Source organism: Lycium barbarum, chromosome 3, assembly GCF_019175385.1.
Source record: "Lycium barbarum isolate Lr01 chromosome 3, ASM1917538v2, whole genome shotgun sequence".
Lineage (NCBI taxonomy): Eukaryota > Viridiplantae > Streptophyta > Magnoliopsida > Solanales > Solanaceae > Lycium > Lycium barbarum.
The window spans coordinates 65,925,724-65,931,792 of record NC_083339.1 but is presented as its reverse complement, the minus strand read 5'-3'; the positions used below and the strand labels follow the sequence as shown (position 1 = coordinate 65,931,792).

Below are 6,069 nucleotides of genomic sequence, written 5' to 3'. Positions count from 1 at the left end.
ATTATATACATATGAAGGTTCAAGAAAAGTTAGAAGAGAAAGAACAAAACAAACAAGACCAAGAAGAGCAAAGGGTTTCGGGTTTGGGAGAGAAAAATAGCCACCAAAAATCTTGTCTTAAAAATTCATTTCTTGTTAAATTTCTACTAAGTCAAGGTTCCTTTGTAACTTGGTATAGTTGGATTGGAGTGGGGAGCATTAGAATCACCAAAGTGATCATATTTCCAAGTGAAGAAGACTTGAGGAAAAGGTAAGAATTTATCCCTTATCTTTATGTTATGAAGTCTTGTTTGTGTTGTGGTATGTAGAAATGTGTTGATTGTGTGAAGAAATGGAAGTTTGCAAAGTGGGTGTGTGTTATAGCTATATGGCCGTGAGTACGTATATGTTGTATAGCCACAATGTATAGAATTCATGTTATATCTTAGTTGTGGTTGTGATGAAATGCATATAGGAATTGAAAGTTGCATGAATTTAGTTGATGTTGATAGAAGGGCATATGGCCGTGTACTATGTTGAAGTTGGAATGGAATGGATTAAGTTTGTTTAGTATGTTAGTTGTGTTATTGAGATTCTTGTAATGTAAATGAAGTTAGACTGATATAAGTTTGTATCGAAATGGAATATGGAAGCTTATGTCGTTTTAGTACGATTTTACGACATTATGAAAATGAAGTTATTAGGTTGCTAATTATGACAAGTATTGATAAACTTGGAAGAAGGAAACATGTTATGAATACGTATGCCAAAGATTAGGAGTTTTGGATAAATTATGACTTTGGCGGAAAGTTGTATATTATGTATATCGAGTGTATAACTTAAGGAAAATGATATGAAATGTCTCTAAATCTATATTGTGATGATCTTGAGTGATAATGGATGTGAAATCAATGATGTTAGTTTGAAAGTTTGGGTTAGAATGAAGGTTATGTCAACTTGTGAGAAAAATGACTAGTTGAAGGATAATTGTGTTTTTAATGTTCTTTGTTGATGTTGATGTTGTTGTTTGGGTTGTTGTTGATTGATTTGGACGAGTTGAATTCTCGGGGGTGCTATATGTATAGGGGAAGTGCTGCCGAAATTTCGGTAGACAAATAAGAGTTGAATTGAATTTGTAGCATCTATAACTTACAATTGGTAAATGTGACCATTTGCAGATTTTCGACGAAACGGAGAGTGAGCTTGGATAGGCTTAAAAAGCTCAAAAGGTATGTAAAGCTACCCCGATCCTTCTTTTGGCATGTCTAAGTGTTTTAGGACCGGATTCGGGCCTCAAAAGACCTTCTTGGCCATCGGAATCCGCAAGAGAAAATCTCAGTTTTTCCTTCAGTAGAATTGAACCATTTTGATATGCTTTTCCTGAAATTATGCAAACTTTCTCTAAACTCCTTGAAAAGCTATAGAATGTCCGTAGAACCTTTATAGGTGACCCCATAAGCTTAAAGGGCGTAATTTGAGCCCACCGCCTTGCTTGTTCCGAGGTGGGCCCGCTATTCCCGGTTTTGCCCTTAATGTACTAAAGTCTCCTTTTCGAATGATTTTTGAAAGAAACGTTTCGACTACCCTTTTAATTACCTAACGAATATGGTTTTAAATATTCTATTAAGTCTGATAAATTATTTTGACACTCGGAACGACTTCAGGAAGGTTATACTTCTGTAATTTATTATGATGTCCGAAATGCTTTTATTATGATCCCGTCCGACTTCATTGGATTTGTTTGCCCTTGATATGCCTCATTGAGTCCTTGAAAACATTTATGATATTTTAATTGCATTAGTCTCTTACTACTCCATTCGTGGATGCTCCAATGATTCCCACACTGAGCCCGGGCCAGGATATGTTGTCAAGCGTGATCCTTTGCATTGTTCGCCGTGCCTCGATGTGAGGGGGCAGGTATACGCGTACATGGGTCTGTGGAGTATGCTGTTGTCACGACCCAACCCCGTAGGCCGCGACTAGTGTCCGACGTGGACACTCATACGTAATTACCGACCAAATCTTACTTGTGCGTCCTAAATTATAAGCATATCGTTTAAACCATTATTTATGTCATAAAACATAGGTCAACCATATTAACGTAGCGAAGGAACAGACTGGCACAAATCAAACAAACATCGCTGACCAAACACGACCCATGACCCACAAGCATGACTACAGGCCTCTATACAGACAACAGAATCATATGACGGGACAGGGCCCCGCCGTACCCAAACGAAATCATAAGCAACAACAGTTCTGTACCAAAAGTATGGGCTCCGGATCAAAGGAGCTCTCCAAATAGTAGACTGTGTACCCTAGGCTGGCGGATCACCACTGTAAGCTTCGGTACCTGCGGGCATGAAACGCAGCCCCCGAAGGAAGGGGGTCAGTACGAAAAATGTACTGAGTATGTAAAGCATGGAATACAAAAATCAGAACTATAATCGCAACAAGCGGTACAAGAATAAGTAATTAGTCCATAATATCAAAGTCACTCACTTCCCAGGCCAAGGTCATACAGATGGTCACATATCATATAAACCGCTATAATCTGTCAAACGGATTACCAAGGGTACAGAGTTTCCAGATGCAACTTATGCCCACCTGATCCAGGTGACAGACGGAAGGCGGGACATACAGAATGCTCAGATATCGCCTTATATCAAAGGAATTACGGGACTTACCGAGTACTCAGACGATATGGTACGCCGATTGGAATTCAGGACGAACAGGATATCAAAACTTACTTTCCAGACACAGATCACACATAGTGCACAATAGAGTCGTATCAGAACGCCGTAGCGTATCGAATCAGATATTGCAACCTGAGAATCATAGGATGTTTACAGAGAGTGTGCCACCTCGAGCTCAGCCCAGTACAGTGGTCACACCATACACAAATATATCGTATCAGATCATAGCAAATCATATCATATCAAAGTACGCATCTACAAAGGGTATGCCACCTCGAGCTCGGCCCAGTACAGTGGTCATCCCATGCAGAAACTGCCGTTTTTCCCGCTCGAGCTCTGCCCAGTACACGGGTCACGGATCAGTCGCGGGACCTCGAGCTCCGCCCAGTACACTCCCGACGCGTCTGCCTAGTATCGAATCACACAGTACAGATACTATCCGCTTTGGGGATCGAGCTCAGCCCAGACCACCCCTTACGGTTTTATTTCAGAACATCATAGGCAACATAGGAAGGTAGCGAACGACAGCATAGCTTACATAAGCGGATTAGTGAGAGATCAGATACACACACTTTCAGACTCGATAGATGTGAGCACATATTGACATTTGAGGATTTCAGACGTATTTCGGAACGATCAGAATTGATACGTGATATTCACGGACACGTTGACCACAAAATCATTACGAACGTATCAAAACAGAACGTGTGGAGTCATTTTACATATCCAAGCATTTCATAAGACTTGCGAGAGTGAGTGAACATACTATCGGAATATTCATAACGGATGATTCGATCAAAATAGTCATATCTGAATACTTATATCAGAATCGCCCTAGCGGGGCGCTTGTATCGAAATGCTTATACTCGGATACTCACGTCAGCAAAAAGATCATATGGTCGACTTGTCATAATTCGCGTGATCGATAACCGGCTCGAGGACCTGTGAACGGTATCAAAATAATGGGCACGAATTGAATCATGGACGGCTAATTCAATTTTTATGGATCGGAATAGCTATAGGGCCCAATATGGTTATACGTCGGCCCGTTAGTCTAACTAAACTGAGCAAGTGGTCATTACGGGGTTTGCTTCACAAAAGTTCTCCCAAGGTTATGTTTATATTTCAAAACTGTAATTTAAAATGTCGAAATACTTTTATAAAGTTAATAAAATCATAAGTTGACCCAGTGGTCGAAGTAATTCTGATAATTAATCAAACCGGGTTCATTTCACAAAATATTTCTAAAATGGTCGTTGTGGTTTAAAATATAGTTTAAAATATCGTGGCGACCCAAACATTATTTTATAAAGGTCAAATTCATAAGTGAAAGCCTTTTCCCAACATTATGTCAAAATAAACCTTATAGGGCTGACAGAGGGGTTTCGGACTTAGCGGGCCCACCTCGGGTCAAGTCAAGGTGGCGGACATGATTTACGGACATTTGAGGTCTATATGGTCATACATAAAGGTTTCGGAGTAATCCGAATACGTTCGCACAAGTTTCGGACATTTGGTTACTTTCTAGCCAAAATAGGATCATTAGGCTTCAATTGAATTGAATGAATAGTAGCCGTTTTCTAATTCGGATTTCGAGGAGCAGAATTGCTCCCGGGGTTCCGATATCGACCTAGCATACTAAGACATGCCAAAGGAAGAAATAGGTAGCCTTACATACCTTTTATACGACTTACGCTTCCCCAAAACTTAAGTCCCGTTTCGTCCAAAATCTGCAAATGGTCAAAGTTACCAATTAGAGGTTTCAAAGTTTAAGAATTCGCTTAACTTCATTTTTGTCTACCGAAATTTCGGCAGCATTTCCCCTATATATATAGCACCCCCGAGAATTCAACTCGGCTCAAAATCATCAACAACAACCCAAACAACAACATCAACTTCAACAACAAACATTAGAGACATAATATCCTTCAACTAGCCATCATTTTAACAAAACGACATAACCTTCGCTCCAACCTAAATCTTCAACTAACATCAATAACTTCACATTCTTTATCAATCACAATCATCACAATATAGTTTTAGAAACATTTTGTACCGTTTCCCCAAGTTATACACACGATATACAAGATATACTATTTTCCACCAAAATCATATTTAATCCAAAACTTCTACGAATTCAACAAAACTTCCCGAATCACGTTGTCTTCCTTCCAAATTCCTTACAACAACATTAGTTTGCATTCTAGCATCTTACTTTCACACTTACACGAAAATCATATGAAATCCGCATAATTTCTCATAATCACATACAAGTAATTTCAATGCCAATTAAATTCATTAGCCCTTCATTTGCATTGCAAGGATTACAACAACACAACTAACATATTAATCAAAATTTAATTCATTCCCATTCCATTTTCTATATCACACGGCCAACCTATACATTTCCAACTTCAACCAATTTCATTCCACTTTCATTTTCAATATGAATTCCATCCTACACACAACTAGAATACAACATAATTTCAATCCACCATAAGCATACAATGTATATATATATATTCGGCCATGCACCATATTTCATACCCACTTTGCAAACTTCAATTTTTCTATACTTTCAACTCATTTCTATATACTACAACACAAACAAACCTTTATAACATAACAATATGGAATAAATTCTTACCTTTTCCTCCAACCTTCTTCACTTGAATATATGTTTAAATTGAGGAATTAAATGCTCTTTCTTCCAAACCAATTTCACCAAGTTGTAGAGGGACCTCAACTTAGTATAAATCCACCAAGAGAAAAATTTTAGGAGCAAGATTTCCAAGGGTGAAATTTCTATGGCCAAGCCGAATAGGCTCTTATTTTTGGCTCTCAATTTCTCTTGTCTTTCTTGAAGCTTCTAATTGAACAAAGATGAAGACTTGGTCTTCTTATCTAGACTTGTCACATGACCATGCACATGACTAATTAATTAACTCATGGGCTTGGAAATTTTTGGACCATGGCCGGCCACCTTGTGGTCTTGGGCCTCAATTTTTCTCAAATTTTTGTTGAGCCCAATTCGTTAAAAATCTCGTTTTGTAATTCCCGAAACTAATTTCCAAAATCTCAAATTTGCCCTTAGTCTTGTTCGACACTTTCGCATCAACATTCTTTCATGCACAACTCCTATGTCAAGTAAAAATTAAATTTTGACCTTATTTCTCACAAATCAAAGATATCTCAAAAATTTTTCCAAGCGTGTAAAAACACGGGATATAACATCCTCCCCCCCTTTAGAACATTCGTCCTCGTATGTTAAATTAGTCTAATAGGGTTTTACAAGCATTTCAGGGGAGTTCTCCTCATTTCCTTTAGAATTCTGCCAAACGTCACAATTACTATCTCTTTTTACACACTCGCCTCAGTTCTATTCTCGAATATC

At 38.5% G+C, this 6,069-nt stretch overlaps 1 long non-coding RNA gene across 1 annotated transcript; it reads right to left on the bottom strand.

Annotated features, from left to right (window-relative positions):
* Window positions 1-2,095: 2,095 nt before the first annotated feature.
* On the bottom strand, window positions 2,096-5,611 carry LOC132633909 (uncharacterized). The gene is made up of 3 exons (XR_009579926.1): window positions 5,323-5,611; window positions 4,354-4,405; window positions 2,096-2,332 (listed from the first exon to the last, which is right to left on the bottom strand). It is a non-coding gene; the product is annotated as an uncharacterized LOC132633909 (long non-coding RNA).
* Window positions 5,612-6,069: the final 458 nt, after the last annotated feature.